This window comes from Canis lupus, unplaced genomic scaffold, assembly GCF_011100685.1.
Source record: "Canis lupus familiaris isolate Mischka breed German Shepherd unplaced genomic scaffold, alternate assembly UU_Cfam_GSD_1.0 chrUn_S2263H2463, whole genome shotgun sequence".
NCBI lineage: Eukaryota > Metazoa > Chordata > Mammalia > Carnivora > Canidae > Canis > Canis lupus.
In genome coordinates, this window is record NW_023331151.1 from 1 (window position 1) to 16557 (window position 16557).

Here is a 16557-nt window from a genome sequence, read left to right on the forward strand (position 1 = left end):
TACTCAGATGCTTTATAGAGAATGACAAAAGCTTGCCACCCAGAAGGGGAAGGAGACAAGGGAACTCCCAGAGGATAGGGAAATCAGCGTGCTCTCACCCCATCAGCACAATATAAATTCTCTAGGTCAGAGAACTGAGAAAGACAGCAGTGGCTTGGAGGTCTGAAAGCCCTAGAATTACCTTATCTATGCCCAGCAGATGTTGGGCACAGTTTTCTAGGGTATGCAAAGCAGGCAGTCCCTAAAAGGCTAAAAGTCAGCTTATTTGGAATACATTTAAAGCAACTAGATGTGTAAAAATTTGAGTGTGTTTGAGGATATTTTAGGAAAGGCCTTGGTTTCACATTTCTGCAGTCATCAAGAAACTGTGGAACACTCTGTCTCCGGCCCCCCTTTCTGAGAGCTTAATTTGCCTTCCTATTGTGCTTGGTTGGCCATTTCATCCTGAATGGTAGAGCTGTCCCTCTATGACTTGGCGGATACTGGTTCAGCTCGCTCTCCTTGTGAGGAAATCTCTCCTGCCACTATTTTGTTCTTTCACATCATTTTACTGATTTCCATGAAAACGGGACTTTTAAAGTTACACATAGACTGGAATGGTTCCATCTGCCATTGAGTGTGTAATCATTAGGCATCTCTCCTACAGATGTTTTATTTTATTTTATTTTACTTATGAGAGAGAGAGAGAGAGAGAGAGAGAGAGGCAGAGACACAGGCACAGGCACAGGGAGAAGTAGCAGGCTCTATCCAGGGAGACGGACCCGGGACTTGATCCCAGGTCTCCAGGATCATATCCTGGGCTGAAGGGGGCACTAAAACACTGAGCCACCGAGGCTGCCCTCCTATAGATGTGTTAAGATATGCCATTTGTGTTACTTATCCTGCTTGTGCTTATGTTGGTGTTGACACGTTATGTGTACTGGAGGCCAGATTAAGTTGATCCAACACGATTGTGTGAGTTTTGAATAAGATATTGTTTAACACACATTTCCAGGTGTCAGGAGTATGATGAGTCAAGATACATGACTCCTGCCTTGCCTAGCTCACCCTCTGATAGGGTGGAATGGGCACATAATGTAATTTATCTCTGTTTCCAGAAGTGCTACAGCACATGGAAAACAACAACTTTTTTTTTATTGGAGTCTCATTTGCCAACGTATAGCATAACACCCAGTGCTCATCCTATCAAGTGCCTTCCTCAGTGCCCATCACCCAGTCACCCAACCTCCCCGCCCACCTCCCTTTCCACCACTCCTTGTTCGTTTTCCAGAGTTAGGAGTCTCATGTTCTGTCACCCTCACTGATATTTCCCACTCATTTTCTCTCCTTTCTCCTAAATTCCCTTTCATTATTTTTTATTCCCCAAATGAATGAGACCATATATACTTTGCCCTCCGACTCTGCCTTTGACTTACTTCAATCAGCTTAATACCCTCCGATTCCATCTACGTCGAAGCAAAAGGTGAGTATTTTTCCTTTCTGATGGCTAAGTAATATTCCATTGTATCCATAGATGACAGCTTCTTTATCCATTCATCTTTCGATGGACACCAAGGCTCCGTCCACAGTTTGGCTATTGTGGACATTGCTGCTAGAAACATCGGGGTGCTGGTGTCCCGGCATTTCACTGCATCTGTATCTTTGGGGAAAATCCCCAGCAGTGCGATTGCTGGGTCGTAGTGCAGATCTATTTTTAGCTCTTTGAGAAACCTCCACACAGTGTTCCAGAGTGGCTGCACCAGTTCACATTCCAACAGGGTTCCCCTTTCTCCACATGGTCTCCAACATTTGTTGTTTCCTGTCTTGTTAATTTTCCCCATTCTCACTGGTGTGAGGTGGTATCTCATTGTGGTTTTGATTTATATTTCCCTGATGGCAAGGGATGTGGAGCATTTTCTCATGTGTTTGTTGCCCATGCGTATGTCTTCTTTGTGGAATTTCTTTTCATGTCTTTTGCCCATTTAATGACTGGAATGTTTGGTTCCTTGCTGTTGAGTTTAATAAATTCTTTATAGATCTTGGATACTAGCCCTTTATCTGATGGGTCATTTGCAAATATCTTCTCCCATTCTTTAGGTTGTCTTTTAGTTTTGTTGACTGTTTTCTTTGCTGTGCAGACACTTTTTATCTTGAATAGGTCGCAATAACTCATTTTTGCTTTTCTTTCCCTTGCCTTCATAGATGTGATCTTGCAAGAAGTTGCTGTTGCCACATTCAGAAAGGGTGTTGCCTGTGTTCTCCTATGGGATTTTGATGGAATCTTGTATCACATTTAGATCTTTCATCCATTTTGAGTTTATCTTTGTGTATGGTGTAAGAGAATGGTCTCGTTTCTTTCTTCTGCACGTGGCTGTCCCATTTTCCCAGCACCATTTTTTGAAGAGACTGTGCTTTTTCCAGCGGATAGTCTTTCCTGCTTTGGAATGAAGGTGATGCTGGCCTCATAAATGAGTTTGGAAGTACTCCATCTCTTCCTATCTTTCGGAACAGCTTTAGTTGAATAGGTATAGTTTCTTCTTTAAACGTTTGACAGAATTCCCGTGGGAAGTCATCTGGCCCTGGACTTTTGTGACTTGGGAGGTTTTGATGATCGCTTCAATTTCCTCCCTGGTTATGGGCTTGCTTCGGTTTTCTATTTCTTCCTGCTGCAGTTTGGGAGTTTGTGTTTTCCAGAAATGCGTCCATTTCTTCTAGATTGCCTAATTATTGGTGTACAGTTGCTCATAACATGATTTAAATCATTTGTATTTCCTTGGTATTGGTGGGGATCTCTCCTTTTTCATTCATGATTTTATTAATTTGAGTCTTTTCTCTTTTGTTTTAATAAGGCTGGCTCCTGGTTTTACCTATATTATTAATTATTTCAACGAACCAACTCCTGGTTTTGTTGATCTGTTCTACAGTTTTTCTGGTGTCTATTTCATGAGTTCTGCTCGAATCTTTATTAACTCTCTTCTTCTGCTGGGTGTACGTTTTATTTGCTGTGTCTTCTCCAGTTCCTTTAGGTACAAGGTTAGCTTGTGTTTGAGGATTTTCTCCAGTTTTTTTCGGGGGGATGCTTGTATTGTGATGTATTCCTTCTCGGACTGCTTTGGCTGCATCCCAAAGATTTTGAATGGTTGTATCTTCATTCTCATTAGTTTCCATGAACCTCTTTGATTCTTCTCTATTTCCTGGTTTACCCTTTCATCTTTTAGCAGGATGGTCTTTAACCTCCACGTGTTGAATTTCTTCCAAATTTCTTCTTGTGATTGAGTTTAGTTTCAAAGCATTATGGTCTGAAACATGCAGGGGACAATCCCAATCTTTTCGTATCGGTTAAGACCTGATTTGTGACCCAGTATGTGGTCTATTTTGGAGAAAGAAATTCCACATGCACTTGAGAAGAATATGTATTCAGTTGCGTTTGGATGTAAAGTTTCTGTAAATATCTGTGAAGTACATATGGTCCAGTGGTGTCATTTAAAGCTCTTGTTTCTTTGGAGATGTTTGTTCTTAGGATATCTGTCATTTGCAGAAGGCACCAAATTGAAGTCTCCCAGTAGAATGTATTATTATCTAAATATTCTTAACTTTGGTTATTAGTTGATTGATATACTTGCAGCTCCCACATTATGGGCATAAATATTCATGATTGTTAGGTCTTCTTGTTGCATAGTCGCTTTAAGTATGATATCGCGTCCCTCTTCATCTCTTACTACAGTCTTTGGGATAAACTTATCTGAAATGAGGATGGCTACCCCTGCTTTCTTTTGTGGGCCATTTGAATGGTACATGGTTCTCCAACCTTTCATTTTCAGGCTGTAGGTGTCCCTTAGGTCTAAAATGAGTCTCCTGTACACAACAAATAGATGGGTCTTGCTTTTTTGTCCAGTCTGAAACCCTGCGCCTTTTGATTGGATCATTAAGCCTATTGACATTCAGAGTTACTATTGAAAGGTATGAATTTAGTGTCATCAAAATACCTATTCAGGTCCCCATTTTTGTCGATTGTTTCTTTGGGCATCCTCTTTCATTAACAGAGTCCCCCTTAATATTTCTTGCAGAGCTGGTTTGATGGTCACATATTCTTTCAGTTTCTGCCTATCTTGGAAGCTATTTATCTCTCCCTGTATGCTGAATGAGAGCCTTGCTGGAAAAAGTATTCTTGGCTGCCTGTTCTTCTCATCTAGGACCCTGAATATATCCTGCCAGCCCTTTCTGGCCTGCCAGGTCTCTGTGCAGAGGTCTGCTGTTAATCTAGTTGTTTCTCCCCATGTAAGTCAGGGATCTCTTGTCTCTTGCTGCTTTAAGGATTTTCTCTTTATCTTTGGAATTGGCAAGTTTCACTATGAATGTCGAGGTGTTGAAAGGTTTTTATTGATTTCAGAGGGGATCTCTCTATCTCCTGGTTCTGAATTGCCTTTTTCCTCCCCAAGGTAGGGAAGTTCTCAGCTATGATTTGTTCAAATACATATTCTGGTCCTCTGTCCCTTTTGGCAACCCTCTGGAACCCCAATTAAATGTAGATTTTTTCCTTCTGAGGCTGTCATTTCTTTCCCTTGACCTTTCCTCATGATCTTTCATTGTTTTTCTCTTATATCCGCAGCTTCCTTCCTTGACATCAACCTGTCTTCTATGTCACTCACTCATTCTTCTACCTCCTCCTTAACCCTTGTCGGTAGGACCTCCAGTTTGGATTGCATCTCATTTAATTGATTTTTACTTTCGGCCTGATTAGATAAATTCTACGTCATGAAGTCTCTTGAATCCTTTATACTTTTTTTTCCAGAACCACAAGTAGCTTTATAATTGTGCTTCTGAATTGGATTTCTGACATCAAATTGTAATCCAAATCCTGTAACTCTGTGGGAGAGGGTACTGTTGCTGATTCTTTATTTTGTGGTGAGTTCTTTTCTTCTCGTCATTTTGCTCAGTGCAGTGGCTAAAATGAGTTGTGTTGGAAAAAGGAAGAAAAAAAAGATAGAAAAAAAGAAAAAGCAAACAAAGAAACAAAGAGAAACAAATAAACACAAAAACAAGGAGGGGTATCCTCTGGTTCTATATACTGTAAACCCCTGGAATTGCCCTGGAGCTTTCCATTGCTGCTTGGTCCACAACTTTGCTCTTCCCCTGTCCTTCCAGCTGGTCTTCTGTGGGAGGAGCCTGCTGGCTTTTTCTCAGGTGTGTGCACCTGGGGGGAGCTGTGGAGCCCCCTGCCAGGTGCACGGCTCAGTGGGAGCTGTTTACCCTGTGAGGCCTATATCCCTTGGCGGCCTCAACGCTCCCAGGCACAGGTGACACCAGGAGGAACGACCACACTGGTAGCGGCCAGCACTCCAGCCCTGGAGTTAGCTCCTGCTGTAAGGATGGCAGCTCCCAGAATGCACTGGCCTGGATGCCCCGGGGGTGGGGGGCGCTGTCGTGCACAGCTCAGCGGGGCCAGGTGGTAGGACCATCCCCGGTGTCCTGGGCCCTCCCGGCCTCCGCCTGTCCCAGGGAGACCACAGGATAGGGGCTGTGTCCCCGTCACCCTGGGCTCCAGTGCCTGCACCACTGGAATCATGCTCCCAGGGCTGCCAAGTAACCTCCACCAGAGCCCACCGCCTGAGCTGCTCCCGAGGCCCCACTGGACACCCGCTCCAGCCCTTTACCTTGGACCGGGGTGTGGGGTGCTCTCCCCAAGGCACTTCTGTTCTGTGAGGGACCCCGGGAACCTGGGAGCTCCACTGCCCCTCCTGGGATCCTGCCCGAGGTCCCTGCCAGCACCTTTCTATCCGGGAATAATCCAGGTGGATTTTTATCATTCCTGCTTCTTCTCCGGGACTGGGCTTTCCTGTCCCAGGGTCTCTCGCTGCCCCGCCCCCCTTAGCCCAGCTCCTTGTGGGGCCCCTCCCCCACCGAATTCTTTTTTATTTTTTTTCCCATGGTCCAACCTTGTTAGAAGCGCAAACTCCTCTCTCTGTAGCATTCCCGCCATTCTCTCTGTAAATCAGGGGATGATGTGGGTTTTCAGGACGATTTGAAAGTTATCTAGGTAAGTTGGTGGGGACAGGTGACTTGGGGACCCTACTATTCTGCCATCTTGCCCCGCCCCTCTCGACAACAACAATTTATAATTACAAATGTGTTTGCTTCTGAGAGAGAATAGTTTATTTACTCAGACTCAGATATAAAGGACACAGCCAGGTACATGGCTGAGAGCAGGGACTCTGGACCCAGGCAATGGGGGTTTGAATCCTGACTGCCACTTCCCAGCTTTGGGATCTTGAGGAAGCTCCTGTCCTCACTGTGCCTCAGGTCCCTTATCTATAAACCGTGGATAACAGTTGTACTTACCTAATGGAGCCGTTATGAGGACTAAGCCAAGTAATCCATGTAGAGCACATATGACAGACCTGGCACATAGCAAATGCCAAGTGAGTACTCGTGAATGTTGCAAATCCTGGCCTCACTCCACACTCATGTATGGTCTCAGGATAAAGTCAGTCAAGTAACAGAGGGTTCGTAAAGCAGGGGTAATACTTGTACATCATAGAGCTCTGGTGAACCTGAAGCACTTAGCCTCCTGCAGCACATGGTATTGCAGTTACTGTCATCCTTGGGGCTGGCACTGACATCCTCCCTTTTATCCCTCAATGCTCCAGAGGGCACTATTACATCTATCAAATATCGCCCTTTGCCACCATCCAATGGCCAGTTCTAATAAAATCCCTTCATGTCTGGAGCAGGCTTCTGTCATCATCACACGGCGCTGTTCATCAGTGTAGGGGTCACAGGCATTTTCTCACTGGAGCCCAAAAGCAGCCTGGGCATTTTGATTGTCCATGACCCTACCGACTTACTGCAGGATACATATATTGCTGTCATCATGATAAAAATAGCAACCTCTTACTAGAACTTTTCAATCTATACAACGGGTCATGGAAATGATCTCATTTGCTAAAGCAAGCAGCAAGGAACAATAGGCTTTGATTCTGGCTTTTGATTGAGCCCAAACCCAACACCTAGGGGGCTGGAGGTCTGGAATTTCTGTCAGAAAACATGGATGGCCCCTTTACCTCTGACTTAAGCTTCCAGTAGCTAAATCTCAGAGTCTAACTTGAATTTCCTCCTGCCATTCGCTTCTGCCACCATTCCAGAATGAAGTGGTCACAAGGAATAATTTGAAACCGGATGTTGACCACTCAGTAGGCTCTTCTCATTTAGATAAATAAGTAGATCAGGCTGTGCTCTGGCACTCCAGGCAAAGATGGCGGAGCGCAGTTACAGCTTTTCACTGACTACATTCAGCCCATCTGGTAAACTTGTCCAGATTGAATATGCATTGGCTGCTGTAGCTGGAGGAGCCCTTCAGTTGGAATTAAAGCCGCAAATGGTGTGGTATTCGCAACTGAGAAGAAACAGAAATCTATTCTGTATGATGAGCGAAGTGTCCACAAAGTGGAACCAATTACCAAGCACATAGGCCTGGTGTATAGTGGCATGGGCCCAGATTACAGAGTGCTCGTGCACAGAGCTCGAAATCTTGCTCAGCAATACTATCTCGTTTACCAAGAACCCATTCCCACAGCTCAGCTGTGGAATCCTGTGAATATACTAAATTACTAAATTACTAATTACAGAGTTGCTTAAGTGATGCAAGAATACACTCAGTCAGGTGGTGTTCGTCCATTTGGAGTTTCCCTACTAATTTGTGGTTGGAATGAGGGGCGACCGTATTCATTTCAGTCAGATCCATCTGGAGCTTACTTTGCCTGGAAAGCCACAGCAATGGGAAAGAACTATGTGAATGGGAAGACTTTCCTTGAGAAAGATATAATGAAGACCTGGAACTTGAAGATGCCATTCATACAGCCATATTAACCCTAAAGGAAAGCTTTGAAGGAAAAATGACAGAAGACAACATAGAGGTTGCAATCTGCAATGAAGCTGGATTCAGAAGGCTCACTCCGACTGAAGTTCAGGATTACCTGGCTGCCATAGTATAATAACCAAGTGACTGAGAAATCTGGAATTTCAGATAATCCCTCTACTTAAATATGTTTAAAGTATGTTTTGTTTGCAGACTTTTTCATACTTATTTCTACATGGTTTAATGGACTGATTTTTTTTGTTTGTTTTACTATCTTTTTATTTTTTTAATTTATTTTTATTGGTGTTCAATTTACTAACATACAGAATAACCCCCCGTGCCGGTCACCCATTCACTCCCACCCCCTGCCCTCCTCCCCTTCTACCACCCCTAGTTCGTTTCCCAGAGTTAGCAGTCTTTACGTTCTGTCTCTCTTTCTGATATTTCCCACACATTTCTTCTCCCTTCCCTTATATTCCCTTTCACTATTATTTATATTCCCCAAATGAATGAGAACATATAATGTTTGTCCTTCTCCGACTGACTTACTTCACTCAGCATAATACCCTCCAGTTCCATCCACGTTGAAGCAAATGGTGGGTATTTGTCATTTCTAATAGCTGAGTAATATTCCATTGTATACATAAACCACATCTTCTTTATCCATTCATCTTTCGTTGGACACCGAGGCTCCTTCCACAGTTTGGCTATCGTGGCCATTGCTGCTATAAACATCGGGGTGCAGGTGTCCCAGCGTTTCATTGCATTTGTATCTTTGGGGTAAATCCCCAACAGTGCAATTGCTGGGTCGTAGGGCAGGTCTATTTTTAACTGTTTGAGGAACCTCCACACAGTTTTTCAGAGTGGCTGCACCAGTTCACATTCCCACCAACAGTGTAAGAGGGTTCCCTTTTCTCCGCATCCTCTCCAACATTTGTTGTTTCCTGCCCTTGTTAATTTTCCCCATTCTCACTGGTGTGAGGTGGTATCTCATTGTAGTTTTGATTTGTATTTCCCTGATGGCAAGTGATGCAGAGCATTTTCTCATATGCATGTTGGCCATGTCTATGTCTTCCTCTGTGAGATTTCTCTTCATGTCTTTTGCCATTTCATGATTGGATTGTTTGTTTCTTTGGTGTTGAGTTTAATAAGTTCTTTATAGATCTTGGAAACTAGCCCTTTATCTGATATGTCATTTGCAAATATCTTCTCCCATTCTGAAGGTTGTCTTTGAGTTTTGTTGACTGTATCCTTTGCTATGCAAAAGCTTCTTATCTTGATGAAGTCCCAATAATTCATTTTTGCTTTTGTTTCTTTTGCCTTCGTGGATGTATCTTGCAAGAAGTTACTATGGCCGAGTTCAAAAAGGGTGTTGCCTGTGTTCTTCTCTAGGATTTTGATGGACTCTTGTCTCACATTTAGATCTTTCATCCATTTTGAGTTTATGTTTGTGTATGGTGAAAGAGAGTGGTCTAGTTTCATTCTTCTGCATGTGGATGTCCAATTTTCCCAGCACCACTTATTGAAGAGACTGTCTTTCTTCCAATGGATAGTCTTTCCTCCTTTATCGAATATTAGTTGCCCATAAAGTTCAGGGTCCACTTCTGGATTCTCTATTCTGTTCCACTGATCTATGTGTCTGTTTTTGTGCCAGTACCACACTGTCTTGATGACCACAGCTTTGTAGTACAACCTGAAATCTGGCATTGTGATGCCCCCAGATATGGTTTTCTTTTTTAAAATTCCCCTGGCTATTCGGGGTCTTTTCTGATTCCACACAAATCTTAAAATAATTTGTTCTAACTCTCTGAAGAAAGTCCATGGTATTTTGATAGGGATTGCATTAAACGTGTATATTGCCCTGGGTAACATTGACATTTTCACAATATTAATTCTGCCAATCCATGAACATGGAATATTTTTCCATCTCTTTGTGTCTTCCTCAATTTCTTTCAGAAGTGTTCTATAGTTTTGAGGGTATAGATCCTTTACATCTTTGGTTAGGTTTATTCCTAGGTATCTTATGCTTTTGGGTGCAATTGTAAATGGGATGCAAAAATTCTCAACAAGATACTGGCCAATAGGATCCAACAGTACATTAAGAAAATTATTCACCATGACCAAGTAGGATTTATCCCTGGGACACAAGGCTGGTTCAACACCCGTAAAACAATCAATGTGATTCATCATATCAGCAAGAGAAAAACCAAGAACCATATGATCCTCTCATTGGATGCAGAGAAAGCATTTGACAAAATACAGCATCCATTCCTGATCAAAACTCTTCAGAGTGTAGGGATAGAGGGAACATTCCTCGACATCTTAAAAGCCATCTATGAAAAGCCCACAGCAAATATCATTCTCAATGGGGAAGCACTGGGAGCCTTCCCCTAAGATCAGGAACAAGACAGGGATGTCCACTCTCACCACTGCTGTTCAACATAGTACTGGAAGTCCTAGCCTCAGCAATCAGACAACAAAAAGACATTAAAGGCATTCAAATTGGCAAAGAAGAAGTCAAACTCTCCCCTCTTCGCTGATGACATGATACTCTACATAGAAAACCCAAAAGTCTCCACCCCAAGATTGCTAGAACTCATATAGCAATTCGGTAGCGTGGCAGGATACAAAATCAATGCCCAGAAGTCAGTGGCATTTCTATATACTAACAATGAGACTGAAGAAAGAGAAATTAAGGAGTCAATCCCATTTACAATTGGACTGATGTTTTTAAAACGATACTTATAAATCATAATAAACTGTTAAATCCAACTTCTAGCTTTTTAGGAGTTAGTAAAATTTTAAAATAGTGATTTCCTGCTTTTTATCACAGTTGACTTCTGGAAACTACACTGCAGAGCAGAAGGGTGAACTCATTCTTCATGCAATTTTGGTTCAGTCAAGTCTTGGTATATTCTTTACTGTCAGATATTGTCTGTCAGTAAAGCAGAACTGCTTTTAGTAAACATCATTGCATTTACAGCTGAGAGAAGCTCTAGGATTCATGAGATAAGACGGATAGCATAGGTGTTTTGTAGGCATCGTTAGATGTGGATCAGTGAGACCCCAGGACAGTGACATTGTACTAGAGCTATGAAGGGTGCTAGGCTGAAGGGTTTCCTATGGGAGATCCGTGATGTAAGTAAATAAAAAATGGTTTATTGGTTGGTTTGTCCATCACAAGTAGGTAAATATTTAAAGGAGCCCCTCAGGTTCTTTTTTTTTTTTTTTTTTTTTTTTTTTTTTTTTTAAAAGATTTTTATTTATTTATTCATTCATAGAGACAGAGAGAGAGAGACAGACAGGCAGAGGGAGAAGCAGGCTCCATGCAGGGAGCCCGACGTGGGACTCGATCCCGGCTCTCCAGGATCACACCCCGGCTGCAGGTGGCGCTAAACCGCTGCGCCACCGGGGCTGCCCGCCCCTCAGGTTCTATTAGACTTCTTACACCCAAGGATGAACCTTAAGTGCTGGAAATAAAATCCTAATACTTAAACATCAAAAAAAAGATAAATAATAAGTAGATCAATAGCCTGATATGTGCGTGTCACACCCAAATACTCATGCATATCTTTCCACCACCCCGTCATGATTTATGAGTCAAGCAGCACAAGGCACGTGTTATGTTTGCTGACCATCAAACACATCCTGTGGTTACTTGAGATATAGTTGGGAGCCTTGGCCTAGATGGAAAATTGATGTCAACAGGATTCTCATATTTGGGATCAGCCTCTAAATAGTTCTATCATGTCTCTCTTCTTCTAAACCTACACTTGGGTTTTCCCATACATCTGCTCCCCTCGTATGTGAGGATGCATGCTGCTTTCTGGTCCTTGCTGTTATCCCAGAACATACAAAAGAGCTCAGCACCTGAAAAGGCAGTTCCCTGCAGGGAAGAGGTACCAGTAAGAGGAGCCAGACAGGCAGCTCTCTGTGAGGTTTCCAGAGAAACAGCTGTTGCAAGTCATTCCAATTTTGTTTAAGGGACCCCAAACCAGTTGCTTTCAAATTAGTTGTAAATACATTAAAACTGTTTGCTACTCAAAATTTCCCAGCATCTTAAGGAACCTTCGCGAGTCCTGCCATGAGGTTTCATTCCTGAATTGTGTCAAGTGCTGCCACACTGCCTGGCACATTGGAGGGAGCAGATAAACTGTGACCCAAGTTCATGGGAGATGTCAGCTCATGGAAGAGCTAAAGGAAACAAAGAGCATCTTGGTAGATGTGCCCACAACTTAGGCTTTGTTTCACTTGTTACAGAATGTAAACTGCTTCTTTCACCGTCTCTACCACCTTGGTTTCTAGATGTGTATGATGTTAGACCTGGAAGAGCCCTTAGAGACTGTATCAGTTGGGAAAGCCTACATTATGCTGTGCCCCTCACCCCGTGCATTTTCTGACCCAACCTTCTATTGTTCTGCTGCTCACTCCTGATTTATCTACTATTTATATACTACTGGTTCTCTTTCTCTGGTTGAACTCTTAACTGCTACAACACCTATAGGATGGATAAAATAAAATAGGATAAATGTTGGAAGGAAGCGAAGACATTGGAACCCACATATATTGCTGTTGGGAATGTAAAAGAATGCACCTACTTTGAAAAGCACTTAGAAAGATCCTAAGAAAGTTAAACACAAAGTTATCATATGACCTAGAAATTCCATTCCTACATATATACGCAAGAGAAGTGAAACACACGTTCACACAAATTTGTGTGTCTGAATATTCACAGCAGTGTTTTTCATAATATCCTGAATGCGGAAACAACTCAAGTGTACATCAACAGATGGGTAAAGAAAATGTCGTACTATGTCATACAATGACTACTCATGCATTCAAAAGGAATGAACTAAACACATAAGATAAAAAAAAAAGAAGGCGGGACTGATACTTTCTTCCACATGGATCAAACTTTAAAATATTCTGCTAAGTTAAAGTCCCCAAAACAGGCAAATCCACAGATGTGGAAAGGAGACCAGTTACTGCCAGAAGTTTTGGGTAAAAGTGAATGATTCCTAATGGCTATGGAAGTCATTTAAGTCATTCCTTAAAAGGGAATGACTCTTTTTGGGGTAATGAAAATATTCTAGAGTCAGACAGTGGTGATGGATTTAAAATCCTGTGAATATACTAAAATTACTAAATTACATATTTTAAAGGGGTGGATTTAGTTATGTGAATTATACCTAAATAAAAGTATTATTAATAAAAAAAGAAGGTGGTTCTCCTACTTGGGGTCTAAGAATGAGATGCAGTCTCCTACTCAAAAACTTTAATTTCTGTCATTTGGGAGTGTGTGGATGGGCTGCCTTTTATGGCAGGAGCAGCAAGGCTCTTATACCTGCAATTCTTTTTTATTTATTTATTTATTCATGAGAGTTACAGAAAGAGGCAGAGACACAGGCAGAGGTAGAAGGAGACTCCCTGCTGAGTGATGAGTACCAATGTGGGACTCGATTCCAGGACCCCGGGATCATGACCTGAGCCGAAGGCACATGCTCCACCATTGAGCCACTCAGGTACCCTACCCACGTTTCAACAGTGCTAAGGCATAGGGGGAATTCAGTCATTGACTATAAGATTCCCCCTTCAAGAGACGACTTGCTGCCCTGCCTCAAATATTATGATTCGCTGATAGTCCCTATCAACTTCTATGTGTTCTGTCTTTACGATATAGCCAAAGTCAGAATCTTCTAAGGATGGCCACTGGTCAATGACTAAGCAATGAGTTTTAGCCAGAACCACATACTTCTGAAAGCGAGGACCAGCTAGTGACTGAATAATCCAGGGGTTCACTTTAGCAAACCTATAGTCAGATCATTCAAGAAAAGAGAAGTGTCAAATTATTCAAATAAAGAATGAAAGAGTAGACAATATACATATAAAAAGGATTAGGGAAGAGGAGGGGCAAGATGGCGGAAGAGTAGGGTCCCCAAATCACCTGTCCCCACCAAATTACCTAGATAACCTTCAAATCATCCTGAAAATCTACGAATTCGGCCTGAGGTTTAAAGAGAGACCAGCTGGAATGCTACAGTGAGAAGAGTTCACGCTTCGATCTAGGTAGGAAGACAGGGGGAAAAAGAAATAAAGAAACAAAAGGCTTCCAAGGGGGAGAGGCTCTGCGAGGAGCCGGGCTAAGGCCGGGGCGAGTGTCCCCAGGACAGGAGAGCCGCGTCCCGGAGAAGCAGGAGCTTCACCAACCTTCCCCAGTCAGAAAGGGGCTCGCAGGGAGTTGGAGCAGGACCCCAGGAGGGCGGGGATGACCTCGGGCTCCTTGGGACACTAACAGACCCATGCGCGCCCAGGAGAGTGCGCCGAGCTCCCTAAGGGCTGCAGCGTGCATGGCAGGACCCGGAGCAGCTCGGAGGGGCTCGGGGGAGGCTCTGTGGAGGGGGCTGCAGGGCGGGAGCAGCTCGGAGGGGCTCGGGCGGCAGCTCCACGGAGGGGGCTGCGCGGCCCGGGAGCAGCTCAGAGGGGCTCGGGCGGCGGCTCTGTGGAGAAGCAGCTGCGCGGCCGGGAGTGCGAATCCAACAGCGCAGGCCGGGAGCACAGGGCGCCAGGACACAGCCCAGGATCCGGCCTCCCCCCGGGACAGGCAGAGGCCGCGAAGGCCCAGGACAGCAAGGACGCTCCTGCCCCGAGCTGAGCAGATCAGCGGCCCCGCCCCCGGAGTCCAGGCCCTGCAGACGGAGAGCTCTGTAGTTACTGTGGGGGCAGAATACAGGGCTCCAGAGCTGCCGCAGCCACTGGGGTTGTTCCTCCTGGGGCCTCACGGGGTAAACAACCCCCACTGAGCCCTGCACCAGGCAGGGGGCAGAGCAGCTCCCCCAAGTGCTAACACCTGAAAATCAGCACAACAGGCCCCTCCCCCTGAAGACCAGCTAGACAGACAAGATCCAGGGGAAGTCAAGGGACTTAAAGTATACAGAATCAAAGATACTCCCCCGTGTTTTTTGTTTTTTCTTTTGTTGTTTTGTTTTTGTTTTGTTTTTGTTTGTTTGTTTTTATTTCTGATTGCGTCCCCCAGCCCCTTTTTTCCCTTTCTTTCTTTTTCTTTCTCTTTTTATTCTCTTTTTTCCTTTTTTTCTTCCTTTTTTTCTTTTTTCTTTTTCTCCTTTCTTTCCTTCTTTCTCTCCTCTCTTTTGCTCATTTTCCAATACAATTTGTTTTTGGCCACTCTGCACTAAGCAAAATGACTAAAAGGAAAACCTCACCTCAAGAGAAAGAATCAGAAACAGTCCTCTCTCCCACAGATTTACAAAATCTGGATTACAATTCAATGTCAGAAAGCCAATTCAGAAGCACTATTACACAGCTACTGGTGGCTCTAGAAAAAAGCATAAAGGATTCAAGAGACTTCATGACTGCAGATTTTAGATCCAATCAGGCAGAAATTAAAAATCAATTGAATGAGATGCAATCCAAACTAGAAGTCCTAACAACGAGGGTTAACGAGGTGGAAGAACGAGTGAGTGACATAGAAGACAAGTTGATGGCAAAGAGGGGAACTGAGGAAAAAAGAGACAGACAATTAAAAGACCATGAAGACAGATTAAGGGAAATAAACGACAGCCTGAGGAAGAAAAACCTACGCATAATTGGGGATCCCGAGGGTGCCGAAAGGGACAGAGGGCCAGAATATGTATTTGAACAAATCATAGCTGAAAACTTTCCTAATCTGGGAAGGGAAACAGGCATTCATATCCAGGAAATAGAGAGATCCCCCCCTAAAATCAATAAAAACCGTTCAACACCTCGACATTTAATAGTGAAGCTTGCAAATTCCAAAGATAAAGAGAAGATCCTTAAAGCAGCAAGAGACAAGAAATCCCTGACTGTTATGGGGAGGAATATTAGGGTAACAGCAGACCCCTCCACAGAGACCCGGCAGGCCAGAAAGGGCTGGCAGGATATATTCAGGGTCCTAAATGAGAAGAACATGCAACCAAGAATACTTCATCCAGCAAGGCTCTCATTCAAAATGGAAGGAGAGAAAAAGAGCTTCCAAGACAGGCAGGAACTGAAAGAATATGTGACCTCCAAACCAGCTCTGCAAGATATTTTAAGGGGGACTCTTAAAATTCCCCTTTAAGAAGAAGTTCAATGGAACAATCAACAAAAACAAGGACTGAATAGATATCATGATGACACTAAACTCATATCTGTCAACAGTAACTCTGAACATGAACGGACTTAATGACCCCATCAAAAGGCGCAGGGTTTCAGACTGGATAAAAAAACAGGACCCATCTATTTGCTGTTTACATGAGACTCATTTTAGACAGAAGGACACCTACAGCCTGAAAATAAAAGGTTGGAGAACCATTTACCATTCAAAAGGTCCTCAAAAGAAAGCAGGGGTAGCCATCCTTATATCAGATAAACTAAAATTTACCCCGAAGACTGTAGTGAGAGATGAAGAGGGACACTATATCATACTTAAAGGATCTATCCAACAAGAGGACTTAACAATCCTCAATATATATGCCCCGAATGTGGGAACTGCCAAATATTTAAATCAATTAATAACCAAAGTGAAGAAATACTTAGATAATAATACACTTATACTTGGTGACTTCAATCTAGCGCTTTCTACCCTCGATAGGTCTTCTAAACACAACATTTCCAAAGAATCGAGAGCTTTAAATGATACACTGGAACATATGGATTTCACAGATATCTACAGAACTTTACATCCAAACTCAACTGAATACACA

General features: G+C 43.3%; 1 long non-coding RNA gene across 1 annotated transcript; it reads left to right on the top strand.

The window, feature by feature from the left end:
• Window positions 1–7236: 7236 nt before the first annotated feature.
• LOC119879072 lies at window positions 7237–11128 on the top strand. Its single transcript, XR_005387321.1, has 3 exons — window positions 7237–7559; window positions 9203–9205; window positions 11118–11128. It is a non-coding gene; the product is annotated as an uncharacterized LOC119879072 (long non-coding RNA).
• Window positions 11129–16557: the final 5429 nt, after the last annotated feature.